Here is a 20,010-nt window from a genome sequence, read left to right as displayed (position 1 = left end):
TTCTTCAGGTATATTATCTGGACTTAGAATTTTTTTAGGAGTTTTAAAATTATGAATCCCAATTACTTTAGTAGTTACAGAGCTTTTAAAAATATCTATTTATAATGGATGACTTGGTACAGTTTTTTTAAGGAATTCATTTCATTTAAGTTGTCAAATCTACATATGTAGGATTGTTTGTATTCCCTTATGCTTTTAATATTAAGGGGTCTGTAGTGATATCCCATTTCATTCTTGATATTTTTGATTTCTGTCTTCTCTATTTCTTTGTCAGTGTGGCTAGAGGTTTGTTAATTTCATTGATATTTACAAAGAATCAGCTCTGTTTCATTGATTTTTTTCTCAATTCTTTCATGTTTTCAGTTTCATTGATTTGAGATCTTATTCCATTCCTTCTGCTTGTTTTAAGATTTATTTTTCTCTTCTCGTACTGGTTCTTTAGATGGAAGTTTAGATTATTATTTAGAGACTTTCCTTTTTTGATGTAAGCAGTTAGTGCTAAAAATTTCCCTTGAAGCACTGCTTTATTTGCGTCCTAATTTTTGTCCTATTTGTGTCCTTTTTTGATAAGTTGTGTTTTTATTTTCATTCAGTTTGATGCAATTTTACAACTTTCCTCTGAGACTTGCTCTTTGATCAGGGGATTGTTTTTCTAATCATATTGTCCAATGGTGAAGGGTTTGGGATTTTTCTGTTACTGTTCTCTAATTTATTTCTAGACTGAATCATTTGTAGTTGCATATACCCCAAATGATTTCAATTATTTCATATATATTGAGGTTTGTTTTATGGTCCAGGGTATGATAGTTTTTGGCATTGTTGAATAGGAATTTGAAAAGAATGTGTATTCTGATGTCGTTGGGTGGAGTTTTCTGTAATGTGTATGACATCCTGTTGGGTGCATACACATTTAGGATCGCTATATCTTCTTGGGAAATAGGTTCTTTATCATTATGTGATGTCCCTCTCTGTCTCTGGTAATTTACTTTGTTCTGAAGTATAATTCATGTGTCATTAATATAGCCACTCAGCCTTTCTTTTGGTTAATATGTTCATGATCTATCCTTTGCCATAGTTAGCCTTCTTGTATAATTTTATTTGAAGCGAGTTTCTTATATAGACAACATTCAGTTGGGTCATGTAATTAACCATGCTGCGGTTCTATGTCCTTTCCCTTCTGTATTTAGACCATCTGTATTTAATATTTAATGTAATAACTGATAATTTTAGGACTTACGTCTACCATTTTATTTAAAAAAGTTTTAAAGTTCTTATTTTTTTTAACGTTTATTTATTTTTGAGACAGAGACAGAGCATGAACAGGGGAGGGGCAGAGAGAGAGGGAGACGCAGAATCTGAAACAGGCTCCAGGCTCTGAGCCGTCAGCATAGAGTCCGACTCGGGGCTCGAACTCACAGACGGTGAGATCATGACCTGGGCTCGAACTCACAGACCGTGAGATCATGACCTGAGCCGAAGTCGGACGCTTAACTGACCAAGCTACCCAGGCACCCCTGTTCTTATTTATTTTTGAGAGACAGAGGCATGCAGGGGAAGAGCAGAGAGAGAGCGAGAGAGAGAGAGAGGGTGACACAGAATCTGAAGTAGGCTCCAGGCTCTGAGTACAGAGCCCGACATGGGGCTTGAACTCGTGAACTGCGAGATCATGACCTGAACCAAAGTCAGACACTTAACCAACTGAGCCATCTGGCATGCCTATTTTTTTTTTTTTTTTTTTTTTGCTTTCTATTCCTTATGTATTTTGGTTTCTGTTTTATTGTTTCTGCCTTCCTGTGGGCTCCTTGAACAAATTTACAGTTCCTTTATTTATTATTGTTGTTTTTGAGTGTATCTCTTTGTGTAGTATTTTTAGTAGGTGCTTGAGGTGTTAACACGCACACATACACATGCCTATTTAATTTATTTATATATTGTATATAGTATATTTTTCAAATATAATTTAGGAACATTAAGACTTAGGAAGTCTGTTGCATTTGTCCATGTTTAGTTGCTCTGGATGTTCCATTACATATGTGTACGTATGTGTATATACATGTAGAAAATATACTGGGGCGCCGGCGTGGCTCAGACGGTTAAGTGTACGACTTCAGCTCAGGTCATGATCTCGTGGTTGACAAGTTTGAGCCCCGTGACGGGCTCTGTGCTGCCAGGTCAGAGCCTGGAACCTGCTTCCCATTCTGTGTCTCCTCTCTCTGCCCCTCCCCTGCTCATGCTCTCTCTCTGTCTTAAAAATAAACATTAAAAAAATAAAATATATTTACATCAAGTATAATTTGGGAATATCAAGAATACTTAGAAAAAGTATTGCATTTATCTATATGTTTATTTACCATATTCTTCATATTCTTCTTTTTGATGTTCTAAAGTTTGTTCTTTAATGATTTCCTTTTTGTTGAGAGAACTTTCTTTAGCCAATCTCTATCTCTCTCTCTATATCACAAATTCTAGTTTTCCTTCATCTGATTATATCTTGATTTTCCCTTCATTACTAAAGGATATTTTCACTGAATATTAGGTTCTGAAATTGTAGTTCATAATTGGGAAATAGTGTGCCTCTCCTTTCTGTCCTTCGCTTATTCTCATAAGAAGTCTATTTTCATTAGAGTTGATTTTCTACTGTAGGTAAGGTGTTGTTTTTTCCTCTGGCTGCTTTCAACGTTTGTTTTCTGTCTTTAATTTTTCACGAGTTTAATTACAATGAATCTGCCATGATTTATCCTTATTGGAGTTTGCTCAGATTCTTAGATCTATAGGTTATGTTTTTTTGCCAAATTTAAGTAGTTTAAAAGTTTTTAGCCTCATCTTCTTTTGGGATTTTAGATCTTTTGTTATAATCCCACATGTCCCTCAGTCTCTGTTTTCTGTTTTTGTTTTAGTGTATTTTCTCTCTGTTGTTTAGGTTCAGGTAATTTCTATTCTGTCTCCCAGTCTAATATTTCTTCTGTCCAGTTCGTTGTGTGAAATACATCCATCGGGTTTTAAAATTTTTGTTACCTTATTTTTCTGTCCTTAAGTTTCCATTCGGTTCTTCTTTATAGGTTCTTTTTTTTTTTTTACTAAGGCTTTCTATTTCTTTTATGATACATTCTAATTTTTAAATCACTTCTTTGAAGAAGGAAGAAGATGTCTGTTACTTTCACATGGGAATGGAAGTCCAGGCTTCCTATTCAGCTTCCACTGATACCCTGAGATGGAGGGAAGAGGACTATCATTACTTGCTGACCCAGGAGTAAGAGTTCAGACCCCCTGCTAGGTTTCTCTTCATACCACATCTATGAAGGGAAGAGGTCCTTTGTTACTGTTTCGGGCACTGCTTCCACTGATGTTGTGTGAATGGGGCTCATTATTCCAGAAATGTGGGGAAAGTCCTGCCTCTTTACTCAGCCTCCTTGATATTACCCCAGTGGGGGAGAGAAGGGTTACTTTATTACTGTTGCGTGGGGGTAGAATCCAGTCTTTCCATACTACTCAAGTAACACCATGAGGAATTGCTTTTATCTATTTTTCCTTGATTTTGCTATGTTGTCAGCTTTCCTAGAAACCAGCCTGGTTTATTTATACATGTTGTAATGAGAGCCCAGTCAAATCATCACATACCATTTATCAGGGTTCAAGATTCCTAGCCTTTCTGCCTTCTTCTTTCCACCTTTCAAATTCTTCTTGGGTTTCCTTTATATTTAAAGATCTATGTAAATCCAGGGAAATAATATATGTGTCTCCAAGGGCTTTAGTGGTAGTCGTCAGGAGAAATAGAAACACATCTACTCTAAGAGTCGAAATTCTCATAAAATAGATCTTAACTACCCTTACTGAAGAACCCTCCATGGCGGGGAAGAAAGAAAGAAAACATGTAAAGTTTTGAACTCTGAATTTTATTTAGGGTAACTTAAAAAAATTGGTGGCCCAACTAATAAAATAAGGATGCATATAAATAAGTGTTTGCATTTAATTTTATATGTTATATATATTTTGCAAAAACACTTCATTCCACTGACTATTCAGAAAAAAAAATAGGAGAAGTCAGAGACACAAATTCTGGTCATTTGCTGTATCTATCAGCTTTCAATTTTGCTCTCCTGTCCAGAAGTGTTTGATGGAAAAACCCATCTCTCCAGGCCTTTTTGAGAATTTCACTGGCGTCTTTACTTAAGTTTGTGGGCTTGGAAGCTCTGAAATTTCTTTACATAATTGATTGCACACTGCTTAACATTTCTTTTGTCTTCTTCTGAAATATCATCCTTTTTCTTAATTTCTCTTTCAGCCCAGGATCTAATCTTTATCATTTCTTTTTCTCCTGCTGTTTTACTTTTTTTTTTTTTCTATATTGCCTGCTTCATTGCATCTGAGCAGCTATTTGAGGCCAATAAAGCCATTTTCTCCTCTTGAAAGACTAGTTCCCCTTGTTCTCTTGGTCTAGTTGCTCCAAACACCCCACAATAAGTCCATCTGCTTTGAAAATACCAAGGTATTTTCCATAGCCAGATTTCAGCAAAATTCTGGAATCAGGCAATTAAACAGGTGTAAAGTGCTCTGGGGTACTAGGGCCCTCCTCATCTTCTTTATGTGGAGCTCCCAGTGTAAGAAGTCCATTGTCAAGTGCATGTATGTAGGTTCCTTTATCCATTTCAATTGCTATGGTTCCTGGTATTTCACCAAAGGTTGTTACTGTCCACCAGATTATAAGATGAAGTTGTTTCTTCATCCTCTCTCTTTTCTTCTTCTGTTTACTCTTTTTCTTCTTACTCTTAGCCTCGGTCCTTGAACATGAATCTGGTGGACTTCACATAGGGGTATTCAGCCTTGGTTCTAGTGATACTCTATGAAAAGGTGGGGGATGACTAAGGGCAAAATACCTCCCCTGGAGTAGAAACTGATGAAGGAGGTCCCAAAATGAAGAAAGAGCACAGACTCCCTGAAAGTGCATGCAACAGCAGGAATGGCGTGTCCCTCCTGGGTCCCTGGTGTTTTTCGCCCTGCATTTAATTATATTTTTAAATTCTCTTTATTTTTCAAACTTTCTTTCCAAATTTACTTTTCTTTAATAAGACCCTGTCTCAAAGACAATATTTTGTTAGTAATATTTAAGTTATTAAAGATTGGAGGTTGCTAAACCAGAATTGCCATTACTGTTATGGACCATGTGTATAATATTTCTAACTTAGATAACCCAAATAAAGACCAATATAACCCATATCCAGTGCCATCCTTTATCTGTTAGGAATAACCAAGGAAAGAAGGAAGCCCTGATAAATCATGACATGACTCATGATTAGAGGAGACCCCTCCCAGAACATACCTTAAAATTTATTTAGTGTGATGGACGTATTTTTATTTGCCGGATAAATGAGAAATTGACAGTTGGTGAAGTGTGTGTGTGTGTGTGTGTGTGTGTTTGTGTGTGTGGTTTAGTGTTATAAAAGTTGTACTTAGAAATGGGAAACTCCCATGTAATGCTAGAAAATAATGTATTTAGAAATTTAGGATCTTGGGATTTATTTAACTTAAGATGGATAGTATCTAGTGCCTGTAACTTAACATCATTTCTATTTTACACACTCTGCTGGAAGACCACAATTTAAGTAGCCTACAGTTTTTCACTAGAAGCAAGTTGTATTTCCCCACCTGAACATATGTGCAAGTTTCTCTTAGGAGTAACCTAGAAATAAGATAGTTGACTAATGGAAATTGGAGCCTTCAACATTATTAGGTAATCCCAAATCAGATTCCAAAGTACAGCAATTTAGTGTCCAAAGCCTCATACAAATTTCCCTTTTATTGCTATAAGACTGTTTTACATTGGTCAATATGATAGGCATGAAATAGTATATGGCTTTCTAGGAAAATTGCAATTCTCTACTTACTGCTGAGATTGAGTATTTTTCATATATGTATAGACCATTTCAGTTTTTATATAATTTCTCTTTTTACATGATTTTCTAATTTTTTCTGTTGGATTGACTTCTAATGAGTTGTCATTTTTAAAATTTATTGTATTATAATTAAACGATCATTTTAAGTAATATATGTTAAAAATTATCTTCTTGCAGTGTATAATTTGTCCTTCTACTTTGAATCTGCAAGTTTTTTTTCTGAGATTTTCAGTGGATCCAAATTTATTGTTTTTATTACTTTTTGTGTTTCCTATTTTTTCTTTTTAAAATGTCCTTTTTTTGATCTCAGGTCATAAGACATTTTCCTGTATTTAAAAAAAAATTGGAGCTTTGTTTTTCCCTTAGGTTTTGAATTCATCTACAGTTTATTTTTCTATGTGAGATGAATCTGAGGCCTTAGAAGTGTTAGTAGGTTTCCATTTTTGCAGGACAAGTTACCACAAATGTAGCAGCTCAAGACAACCACCTCTTGCACACTTCTGTAGGTGAGATATGGGCGTTACTGGGGGTTCTACCTAGTGTCTCACAAGTTTGAGATCCAAGTGTTACTGGAATAGCCTTTTATTGGAGTCTTGGGGAAAGAATCTACCTTCAGGCTCCTTCACTTCATTTGGCAGAATTCAGTTCAGGCTGTTGTAGGACTAGGTTTTGATTTTCTTGTTGGATGTCAACTGGGATCATTCTTAGCTTCTAGAATCCTCTCATGTCCTTTCTAAAAACCTTCTCCATCTTTGAACCAGCAATGAAATCTCTCTCCCTCCCTCTCTGCCTCTCTCTCTCTCTTTCTCATAATATCCTTTTTGCATTTGGATCTCTCTGATTTCCTCTTTTATTATCATCCTGAGAAAACACTGATTTATTTATTTTTTTAATTTACTTTGTAAAATTTACATCCAAGTTACTTAGCATATAGTGCAACAAAACACTGTTTTTATTTTTATTTTTTTAAATCTTTGTTTATTTTTGGTTTTGAGAGGGGGTAGGGTAGAGACAGAATCCGAAGCAGGCTCCAGGCTCTGAGCTGTCAGCACAGAGCCTGATGCAGGGCTCAAACCCACAAACTGTGACATCATGACCTGAGCTGAAGTCAGATACTCAATCGACCGAACCACCCAGGCACCCTGGAAACACTGTTTTTAAAGGACTCACCTCATTAGGCTTGGTTCACCTGGATAATCTACTGATAATATGGTCAATTGATTAGTAACTGTAACTATATCTACAAAATATCTTTTATCATGTAGTGTATCCCAGTTATGGATGTAATAACAGAGGGTGGGGATCATTGGGTCATCTTAGAATTCTGCTTGCCACAGAAGTGTACTGTGGGATGTGTTTGCTACGCAATTATTTTATATTTTCTTCATGGCTTTGTTTGAATGTTCCCCTTAAAGAGCTGAGAGAGAGAAAGAGGCTCTGACCGAGTGCTTCCGAAAATCATTTAATATATATTAAAATAATCATTATAAAGTCTATATTTTAACTTTATAATACAGTCAGGGATACAATGCAATATTTGTGTTTACACAGTTTTTACCCCAGTTAAGAAAATGTCCTATCTATACATGTCTATTTTTAATGTATTTAACTTAATAATTGACAAAGAATTATAAGATGTATATTCTATCCTTCTGTTGAAGGCACTTAGATCACTTTTCATGTATATACATGCCATATTGAATTTGAGGCAGTAACTCAATTATGACCATGTTGATAGGATGGGAAAAGGAACAGATGTATGTGTGCATTTGGCATTTTCAGAAATTAAAGTTCTGCAGGAAGCATTAACTTTTTCTCATTTTTAATTTTAAGGAATGCAGCCAAGTGGATTTTTGTAATGGACTCACGTACCTTCTGGAGCTCCTTAAATTATTGTTTTGGTTTCACATAAAGTGAACATTGTGTGCAAGAGTGCCCTTGGGAGAATTGCCCTGACCACACAGCCATGATTTAATAGAAATAATGGAAATCCATGATTTAATAGAAATAATGGAAATAAGTGAGCTGCATTTTACTTTCCAATTGAATTATGTGGCTTTTCAATCGAAAGATAGGGATGGATACAGATAAAGGTAGATACAGATATAGATCTTCTTTCTTTGTTCTCAAGGCCACTCTTTCTACTGAGCTGGGTCCTAGAGATCAACAAGTCAACATAATCATCTCAGCTGTAAAATCAGTGAAACCTATGAAGATAAAATAACTTACTTGCCTAAAATTGCATTGACCTGAGTCTCAAATCTAGGCTGTGTGTCTCAGTTCATCCAGTCATTCAATTTTGTAACTATAGCTATATAGCACAGATTATTTGAGGGTTATAAATCATGTGCTAAGTTCTAGGACACTGAATGGGTGAATATTTGGGGCCAAAAAATGTCACGTTAAGAAAAATCATCCATTTGTTGAAACCTGATTTCTTTTTTATATAAATAGAAAGTCTGTCTGTGTCTAAGTTGTATTTCTTACTTCATTTTAGGTTTTCTTTAGACATTGAATCCAAGTTCAGTGAAATTTCAGTGGAATATGACAATGACACAACTATACCTTTTGCATTTTAGACTATTCATAAATTTGATATTTTTATATCTCTGACATTTCAAGCTATGGGATGATATATATAATGTATAATATATAATGTGTAATATATAAATTATACATTATTATGTATATATGTATATATATAATGTATATGTATATGTATATATATATAATGTATAATATATAAATTCATAAAATCACTGCAAACAAATATAATCCAATCTGTGTTGGAAAAAGAATTTGTCTTTTATTCCGAAGCACCTGGGTGGCTTGCTTTCTTCGGTTTCCCTGGAAGACGATGTTGTCGCCTTTTGGGGGTATTGCAGCAACCTTTACTCCCTAACTTCATCTATCATGCGAATTCCCCACCCTAAGAGTCCCCTCATCTTTACAAACTTGTCCTTTAAATAAGGTCATAAATCAGGTTTCTCATTACTTTTTCTGCTGCTTCAGTCAGCACTAGAAGGAGCATTTTGGCTTAACGGTATTGGAAAGCCACTAAAAATACCACGCTGGTGCTTGTTAACATATACTTAGTCCCACTTGGAGCCAGGGCTAAATTACTACCCAATTAATATGGGACAGACAAGGAGGGGCCGAGGGATGGAGAGATTCAAGAGCTGCTGTAACCCCATCCACCAGTTATCGATTTGTCCTGCTAGAACAGTTTAATGGAGAATTGCACACTCACCACACTTAATTTGACAGTGGTGTAAAAAGTAGGTTAGAAGCCTTCACGTCGCCCCCGAGCTGAAGAAGTAGAACTGAGAATGGAAAGACTGTTGAAAGGAAAAGATGAGCAAGTCTTGATGATTCAATAGATAAGAGGAATCAGGGAGACAGAAAAGCAAAGGACAACTATGCTGTTCCATTCTTATGTGACCATCACTAAGAAATGCTGAAACAAAATAGGTTTGGGAGAGAAGAATGTAAGTTTGATTGAAGATAGTATCAGTTAAGAGACCTGATGATGTGAAAGAAAATTATATCAACCCCTGGTCACTTATGGAAAAAATATCAGACACAGGTTCTTGTAAGATGTTGGTGTTTTATAAGCTCTATGATACAAACAAAATTAACTATTAAATAATAATTTTAAAAATGTATAACTGATTACACGAAAATATATTTCATTCAACATCTTAGCAACTAAGGGAAAGATATCAGAAGATTAAAAAAATAGAGAAGTTCCTATATGATTGCCCCCACTCACCCAACTCCAGCCACATAGGCTTCCTTGATGTACCCTGATTATGTCATGGTTACTCTTGTCACAGGGCCTTTGCACTGGCTTTTCCCTGTACTTGGCATATTCTCCACATGCCTAACACACTCACTACCTTTGAGTCTGTGCCAATGAACCTTGAAGATGTATTCACTATCTTTTTTTAAATTGTAGCCTAACCTGTGCCAATATTGAACCCTCAGTCCTACTCCATTTTAATGTCTTTTGTTTTTTATATAGTACTTGACATCCCCTAACATACAATGTAACTATTATGTTTATTGGTCACTGTCTGCCTCATCTACTAGAAGTCAAACTTTATTCTTAGAGGTTTTTTGTGTTTTGGTCACTGAATATTATTATATATTATATTATATTATATTATATTATATTATATTATATTATATTATATTAATATGTGTATATTATTTATATTATATATATTATTTATATTATATATTATATATTATTTATATTATAAATATATAATATATATATTTGTGTTGGCCACTGAATTATACATAGATAATTGAATTATATATATATAATTATATATTATATAATTATAATTATGCTATACTATATTATATAGTATACCATATATAATATATATTTTAATATATATCCTATATTGTGTATAAATATGATTGAATTATTGATAAATATTATTTTACATATAATATATATATTTAGTGAGCAAAACACAAATATATATAATATATTATATATAAATATATATATATTTATATATAATATATTATAAATATATATTTATATATTGTTATATTTGTGTTTTGGTCACTGAATAATCTTATATATATAATACAATATATATATATTGTAATATATAATATATATATTGTGTGTATATATGATATATATATATATCATATATATATATATATGATTGAATTATTGAGCTGTTGGTTAACTTGACTATCTTCTAGTCGTTTCTCATCAAAAGAAAATTTGCCTCCTGAAGCACCGTTCATATATAAATGCAAGGCATAAAACGTAACTTTAAATTGTCGTCAAAATTATTAAAACTAACCTATACCCAAACTTCTGATATGTGCCATGCATTCAGTTAAGAGGTTTACAAGTAATACTTCTTCCTCAGATATGTTAGGTATATCACACACTCACTTTTCATTGAGGTACTTGAGGCAGTGAGGGCTTCCACAGCTTCCCTGGGGACATTGGGCAGGACCAGACTTCAAAGCCTGCTCCTAGTCCATGGTGAGTGTCCTAAGATTTCCTTAAAGGAGTATGACACCCATTACCTACAAAGACTCATTTTGGTTTGGTAGCAACATTTGGTCTTACACCGTACCGTGTAAGTCGAACGGTAACTTAATTTTTCTTGAGACATAGACCTAATCCAAAGGCTCTATTCACTTCATTGCTTTGAGTTGTGAGGTATTCTGAGAGCAGTAACTATGGAACATCTCAAATTTTCACCTAGAGCTCAGTACTGATCTTATACCAAGGGAAAATTATTTCTATCACTGTTTGGAAAACTGTGATGCTTTTAAGAAAGCATCCTTTCATTGCTTTAAACATTCACATTTGTTCAATAGATATAGGTATTAAGTGTCTGTCATGTTGTAGGCACTGTGTCACGCACTGAGTTTATGATGGACAAAATGACTATGATCCATATCATCAATGATTGTATGGAAAAAGAGATGTTAGGCAAATAGGCACAAAAAACTAACTTAAAATTATAGGTGTGACAAGCGCGATGAACAGACACATACATGTTACTAGGTGAAAAATATTAAAGAGAGCTAATTTTTAATGCATAACTTTAAAGAACATCTTTAGGGTATTATGATATAGATGATCTTTATGTAGTTAGCAAACTGGTTTAATACCTAAATCCCAAGACAGTATTTCATGTGTGGGTCTCTGGTGTGTGTGTGTGTGTGTGTGTGTGTGTGTGTGTGTGTGTGTTCATGTATTTATGTGTGCAAAACTTTTCAGTGCTAGGCTCTTGGGCTCAGCCAGTCTTCTCTTTCCTATTAATCATCCCTTTGCTGTGAAACACAAATGTGATAAAGAAACTTCTCTTTCCATATTGACAGAAGTTACAAAATTGGATATAGCATTTTTTATTTTTAGCTAATTATAAATCAATCCCTTTTTATGTAATACTCAAGGTGGTTTTTTTGTTTTGTTTTATATTATCCTACTTCATAAGAATTCTATGGGAACATGTACTAGCTTATTTGTAGATCATGATTTTCAGAATGTAATGCAGAGAGATTTTGTGAGATGAAGGTAAACTATTTTTGAGTAATCCACTTTTTAATGTATGTAGGTAAGCAGCATAGTAATTTTCATAGCCATTTAAATTTGTTTCTCTATGTTTCCCTCTACCTCTTTATGCACTACCATCACCATTATTAGTGTTATCCTTTTTTGTCTTCTTTGAAAAATTCATTATTAGACTCGTTAAAATTAGTATAATAATGCAAGGGCAAAAATTAAACCTCCACTGGTCTAAGATTAGAAACTAATATTCATAATATTAAATAAATTTTACATTCTATTTTGATGAGACAAGAAATCACATTACAAAATCTGTCTTCAGGTGAGGAATAGCTTGACATAGAGGGTGAAAAACATCCACGTTTTTGGCATGTATTTTTGCTCTTCTGTTGTGATATTAACTTTCTTTTCTTGGTAGCAGAATGCTCAGTGTCTATTTAGATTTCATCATTAGTTTCAAGGGAAAGATTAACATATGGTTGGATCATATATTTAACTCATGTGAAATACGATGCACACTGGGAGGGAAATTAATAATAAAGCCATATTCTAAAAATATAAAATACATTCATTAATTATCTTCTAGTTCCTTGAAAACATTTAAAAATTTTCCAATTTTTTAAAAGCTTTTTCTTTGGAGCTTTTTAAAAGAGCTCTAACATATAACTTATTCACATGACAAAGAAACATTTTTAGTTCTGAAAAATTGATGCAAATAATGTTTGTGGTGCCAAAAAAGTTAATTTTCTCTAAAAATCAGGAAATTTGTTTTTAAATCACAGAAAGTTGAATGATAAAGAAAGTGAGATCTATCCCTTCCTCCCTGAATGATCAACTGCCAATTTCCCCTGTGACTTTAAACATACTTCATTATCATGGAAATGCTTGATTATGTGAGCAATAAAATAATCTTCTCTTAAAAGTTGTTGATTTACTTTGTAAACTAAACCAAGCAAAATAAAATCGGTACTGTTCTTAACCATCTTATAAATGAGTACATTACAATCATATCATGATTTTAGGCAGAATGTAGATGAAAGGTATAGCCATAATTTGGTCATATTTTAATGAATTATTGTAGTCATACACTATTTTAAATTAGAAATAAGTGGGATATTTTCTGAATCTTAAAACATTCATTTTAAATGAATCTTAGTTTTAAATAAAAGTTCTACATTAACTTTTAAAGTTCTACTTTACCCAAATAATTTTTTTTTTAACTCTAAAAATTTATTTTTGTTTCCCATTCTTTATTTTACCTAACTTCAAGAATAGAATTATAAAGCTCAGACAATCCATTCCTGGACCTTTCCAGATCTGCCTCAAGCCAAAATGCATTTATAGCATTTTGAGAAGTTATTTTCTCAGAAAACAATAGGACTATATTTTCAAGGCCAGAGAACTTCAGATAAAGAGTTGAGCTCTGAGCCTCTTGTCTAAAAATACAATACCAAAACTCATATTTATGCAGTTAATCTCATAACCCAAGAAATTCATAGAAAATATGGTATTTTCCATGTGCATAACCTTTTTCTGATCTAGCTATTTATAAGTGAATTTTTTGGAATGAGATTTAAAAATTTTTTTTTAACATTTATTCATTTTTGAGAGTGAGAAAGACAGAGAATGAATGGGGGGGGGGGGTGGCAGAGAGAGGGAGACACAGAATCCGAAGCAGGCTCCATGCTCTGAGCTGTCAGGACAGAGCCTGACGCACGGCTCGAACTCGTAGACCCCGAAATCATGACCTGAGCCGAAGTCCAACGCTCAGCCGACTGAGCCAGTCCCTGGAATGAGATGTTTTTAAGGTTTGTGCAGTATAGTTAAATGAAATTCTTGTTTAACTTAGAAACATCTTTTCTAAATGTCTTTGTACATGGATAATTTTAAACAAAAACATATAATTCATGACAGAATTTATAAGAAATAGCAGAGGGAGGGAGGGAGGGAGGGAGAGAGGGAGAGAGAGAGAGAGAGAGAGAGAGAGAGAGAGAGAGAGAAAGAAAGAAAGAAAGAAAGAAAGAATCACAAGAAGGTTCCATGCTGTCAGCACAGAGCCTGATGTGGGGCTCAGTCCCGGCAAACTGTGATATGGTAACTTGAGTCAAAATCAAAAGTGAGATACAATGGAGCCACCAGGTGCCCCCAAAACAAATGATTTTAGAACAATGTTAGAAAGATAGCTTACTACCTTACTGCTGATACTAAGTGAAGTCCTTTCCACCAAACTTGTTTTAAAAAATGTATTAGAATTATCCAGAATATGGCAAGTTGTTGCATGGAAGAAAGGGTAGGTTTCTTAAGCAGTAGAAATTATACACAGAGGTTATACATTATGCCTCATAAAAATGATTTTCCTTCCTTTAGAGAGGGGGAGAGAAATAGAAAAATTAAGTGCAAAAAAACAAGCAAACATACATTAGATCTATGAGTACATTTATTTCCCAGTTCTAGGCATGACTTCAGCTCTGTGAGGACAACTAAGTTTTGACATGAGGTGAAACACATGTGTCTTATTTTGAGTGCCTCTGGAATATAGTATTAAAAAGACTTTAGTGATGGTGGTTTTATTTAGGAGTAAATCCCAGAAAGATGTGCAGAGTAGAGAAAGCAGGAGAAGGTGGCAGGAAAGTATGAAAAATCAATAAAGGGTCATTGAGGAGTGGGTATAATGCTGTGGGCAGTAGGGGCTTAATGTTACTGGGGTCCTCTAAGAAACCATGTGGAATAAGTTTCAAAATCGTCTTTCTGGGTACCCCTCCCATGAACGGGGTGGAAAGCTGATAACACCGGCCGCTGCTGTCCTCACAAGAAGGAAAAGCTGGATAAACTACAAGAGCATACGTTTTCATAAATTTTCTTCAGGTTATTGAAGAGAAGAGTTTGCAGGGCAAGCAAGTAGCCTGAACTCTTTGGAAAAACCAGCTCCTCCAAAGAGAAATGGAATACAAACCCTGGGTCACCTTGGCATAACATGAGCAAAATGGACACCAAGCACCACATGAGTGGATAAAAATAATTGAGCTACAATACTTAAAAATGTGCTGAACATTGAGCGTGCGCTAGGGGGAGTGTCTATGGCCCCTCTGAGCTTCAGACACAAAGGGAGTTAGGATGCATTTACAGACTTTCTTCAGAGACCTCTACTGGCTACGAAGATGATTAGGGGTGAGGCACATACTGAATAAAGCCTCCATGAGTGGTACAGAACTGAAGGATAAAAGTTGCTGCCATCGAAGGAAGAAAAAATGGTCCACAAGGACAATTTTTTTGTTCTGCAGAACAAGCATCTTAAGCTACTGGAGAAGGGCGGCAATCTTTGTGAGCACCTGTGAGCATCCTGTGTGGCTAGTGGAGAGGAACTAAAGACAAAACAAAAAGGAAAAAAAATCTTTACAACAGGCCAATGGTGGGAAAATGTAGAGATTCCCTACTTCTGAAGAAAAGACAAGAAATCCTCTTCCACAAAATAGCTGCCAAAAAAGGTAGAGTTTGGCCTCCATAGGAGTAAGAGTAGTATCACCACGAAAGACACATCTCTGAGACCCCAACCTAGACTCCCCTGGCACCTGACTCCACTGGCATGGCAGCAAACACTGAGTAATAAGCAGCCACACACTGCCATTGGGAGAGGGACACATACATAGAGCTTCCCTCTTACGCATCAGTCACCAGGAAGTTTGAAACTTAAACATGGAACAGCAGCATTGAAGAAAACCCCTACAGCAACCAAGCCAACATCCTAACCACAGGCAATGCAAGAGACAAATGGAAGTGGGTGCGTAGAAGTTACCCAGATTAACAACACATATCAAAACCAGCCCAACTCTGGAAGAGGTTGATTCAACTAACTCCAGCTAAAACTAAAAATCTAGCACAGGAACAGGTATGTCCATTTTCAGAGGTAAATGCTATATAACTCAGTGTTCCTGTTTTCGCATGATGACCATGATTTGATAAAAAAATTTGAGGCAAACACAAAATCACAACGTCAAGAGACAGAACAATAAACATATACTCAACCGAAGAACCAGATGTTGATACTGTCAGATAAGGGTGTTAAAATAACAATGCTTACCATGTAAAGGCATCGAGTGCACAGGATGGACATCCTTTACCAATAACAGGAGCAAGATGGAAAGCAGAGGAAAGAGTCAATGGAAACAGTAACAACAATAACAGGTAGAAAGACAAAAAAGGTTTTGGCAGGCTTGTCAGTAGCTATAAGACATCCTAGGAAATGACACAAAATGAGAAAAGAACTAACAGTAGCAACAGTCAACCCCAGAACATCCAAAAGCTGTTGGACAATATCAAACGTCCTTACATGTCTGCGATTGGACTCCTACTTGAACTTGGAGGGTATTACACTAAGTGAAATAAGCCAGACAAATATGTGGAATTTAAAATCGTTGAACTTCTGGAAGCACCGAGAGGAATGGGGCTGCCAGGACTTTGGGTGATGAAGAAAATGGGGAGATGTTTATTTAATGGGAGAACGTTTCAGTTATGAAAGATGAATAGGTCTGGAAGTCTGACATACAGCATGCTGACTCCAGTTAACAATACTGTATTGTATACTTGAAATTTGCTAAAAGGGTAGATCTGAAGTGCTCTCACCATAAAAAAAAGTTATGTGAGGTGATAAAAATACTAGGTAGCTTTATTGGGGGGATCATTTTATAGTGTCTACATATACTCAAACATCAAGTGTACATATTAAGTATACACAATTTCTATTTGTCATTTATACCTCAATAAAGCCGAAAACATTTTGAAGTTAGAAGAAAAAAATTATATAGAGAAGAATAGGGATTAGAATTACAATGTTTTTTTCTTTTCAGAAGCCATGGAAGCCAAAAGACAATGGAATTACATCTTAAAATTCCTGGGGAAAAAATAGTTCAACCCAGAATTCCATACCCCAAAAATAGCAACTCTCAGGAATGAAGGCAAAATGAAGTCCTTGTTGAAGAATTCTTGTGGAGACGTGTCTGAGAACATCCCAAAAAATCACAGATGCATTTGTCTTTTGATAGTCTAAGACTGAAAAGATCAAGCAAATTTATTTTATTCTGAATACTGGGTACCACAGTGAGAGAGAAGCACAACAAATAAAGCAAGGGGGGAAAATTAAATGAAGCTTTTAAATTTGAACTGAAATTGGAGTTATTGGTATGAACTCGCGGTGTTGAGTATTGATGAAGAGATAGGTAAGTATAGATGTCTTGTATGTACAAATGTGTATTTCCTAGCTCTGTTTGCTGAGAAGGTTAGAAGCAGTTGTATTCAACAACATTGAGCACATCCAGTCGCCAAATACTTGTTTCTAAACACTATTGTTTTAGATAAAATTCACCAGGGCTCTTCAGTGAAATACCTTTCATTAGAAATGCCACTGGTTTTAAAAATTGCATTTGTTTTTTGTCCACAGTTGCTTGAAGGATATATGTTTTGATAATTCAATTATTTCTTTATAAATGGACAGATAACAGACCTAAACAGAATTTTTAGCAGAATTTTCTGCATTTACAATGAAGAAAGCAATATTAAGTAATAGGTGTCCAATAATTTATTTTGTAAATATATATATGATTAAGCTAGATGTAGCATTTTACCATGTATATGATACATTATATTTTTGTCACAAAATTCTCAGCATATTTTCTTCAAGCAATTTTAAATTACCATACATTATAAAACTCATCTTGTAAAAACAATGACATTAGATGAAATGGATCATTTGAAAATAATATGATATGAACCCTCCAGAGAGAGAGAGAGAGAGAGTGTGTGTGTGTGTGTGTGTGTGTGTGTGTGTGTGTGTGTGTATACAATATATATCATATATATGGTTACAAAATTGTGTAGACTGTTCAATTCCAAAATGAAACGCAAAACGCGCACAACATGCATCTCTTCAGAGCCACCAAATCGAGTAAAACCTCACTCTTTTGAAAATTGATTACCATCCTCCATTTGCACAAGATTATATTGACATGACTGACTACCATTGATTATCATTGATGGAGTCACCAGAATGCTACCCTTTCAAAAACTGACTAGATTCAAAGGTTTGATTTTGTGTTTAAGTTTAGACCTACGTCTAACAATAATTTTTAATCTAAAAATGTTCACACCTAACATTCATGAATGATGAGAATTTAAAAAATATCTTTCTATTCTCACTTGGTTTTGCATAACAAATATATTTTCTAGTAAAACATTTTAACATACTTTTTAGGTCCTATCACTTTGAGCAAGATCACTCACTTATTTCCAACAAAAATGGAGTCAGTGATTCAGGTCTCAGACTTCAAAACAAAAAGTCTTTATTTTACCTGAATTTACATGAATTTCATGAACACATGCTTAGTTAAGATCAGTCATAATGTGATTGTGCCAGAACATGAATTGACCTGACATTCAAAGAATGTATATTCCTGCTTACGCTACCTTGCACTTAGTGGGTTCCTTGAGTTGCATGGATTCTCAGACTCTTGAATATTAAAAAGGGATTCTTCTACTTTCTAGATATTGTTACTGTGAAAGAATATTACATGATTTTGCCAAAATCAGCTGGGAGTTAGGGTATTAAAGTACGAAACAGGATGAAAGAGGAAATTTGGATACACAGACAGGTTCACATCAGTGGATGGGGTTTCAGAATATACATGAGGAGTCATGAAGTGGTCTGTGTAGTAGGAGGGATGGGTATTAATGGATAATGTACTATCTATGACTAAAACCACAGGTCTTCTCACAACTGAAGAGTTTGCGATGGATATCTTTCCTAAACCTCTTTTTCTGACAGTGTTCTCAGTAGTGTTGCTAAAGAGCTGTCCTTTTGTGCAATGTAACCCTAGCCTTAGTTGACTGATATATAGAAGAAGAAGCATAAGATTGACCCCTGGGTTCTAGTAGTTCCTAAGGGGCTTTCATCATTGACTTTCCTGTAGCTGTCCTGATGTATTTCACTAAGATTACAATGATTTCTCCCTTTTTCTTGGGTTTCTTTCCACCTGGATCAGTTAGCTTTTGCTGCTTACCAAGCACCACAAAACTTAATTGTCTTAAAACATTTTATTATTGCTTAAGAGTCTGTGAGTCAACTAGGCAAGTCTGCTGATGTAACGTTAGGTAGGTGCATGATGTTGGCTGCACTGCCTTGCACATCTTTGTAGTCAGGTACCATACCAGCTAATGCTCAGTTGGACTAGGAAGACTTCAGGTGGGTGCCTTTTCTGTGCACCATATGGTTTATCTACCTTCAGAAAGCTAGTCCAGTCTTGTTCAAATGGCAGCCAGGTAGGTCTCCAGGAGAAGGAAAGGAAGAGAGCAGGACCTTCTGCAGTCTAGGCTTGGAACTTCTACACTATGCCATCTGCCACCATTCTCTTGGCAAAGGAAGTCACAGAGCCAACCCAAATTCAAGGGGTGGAGAAATAAATTCCGTTTCTTGATGCAAAGAACTGCTAAGTCATACTGTCAAGGAGAAGACTGGTGGAGTGCTATGGTCGTTTTTGCAATTTGCCACACTGTCAACTGCAATCTGACTAGTCTGAACTGATAGAAAATCCACATTTTCTGGAGAATTTTGTCTTACAGCAGAAGAATGTTGAGACTCCTGCATGCCTGAGTAGGTGGAGCATCCAAATCTTGATTTCGGCTGAGGTCATGATCCTCATGGTCATGGGATCAACCCCCCCGTGTCAGGCTCTGTATTTGAATGTCAAGCCTGCTTGGGATCCTCCCTCCCTCCTTCCCCTCCTCCCCCCCCCCCCCTTTTCCCTCTCTCTCTTTGCCCATCTGCCCCACTCATGCTGTTTCCAAAACTAAAACAAAAACAGAAGAGTCTTTCATTAGGGGTCAGGCTTACTTAAGAATACTTTTTATACAACAGTGACAATTTAATCCCCTGCTTAATTAAATTATTAAATGATGATATACACCTTTGTAGAACTGTTATATCTAGTAGTAACTACAGGAAACTTTTGGCTAAGATCGTTTAATTAAAGTAATATAATTCTTAAATTTGAAATGATGGTATTGCTGGTTAAT

At 35.2% G+C, this 20,010-nt stretch overlaps 1 pseudogene; it reads right to left on the bottom strand.

Moving 5' to 3' along the window:
• Positions 1-4,060: 4,060 nt before the first annotated feature.
• LOC122213236 lies at positions 4,061-19,582 on the bottom strand (annotated as a pseudogene).
• Between the last annotated feature and the right edge of the window lie 428 nt (positions 19,583-20,010).

The sequence above is a fragment of the Panthera leo genome, chromosome A2, assembly GCF_018350215.1.
Source record: "Panthera leo isolate Ple1 chromosome A2, P.leo_Ple1_pat1.1, whole genome shotgun sequence".
NCBI lineage: Eukaryota > Metazoa > Chordata > Mammalia > Carnivora > Felidae > Panthera > Panthera leo.
The sequence above is the reverse complement of the archived record's forward strand: the minus strand, read 5'-3'. Positions and strand labels throughout refer to the sequence as shown.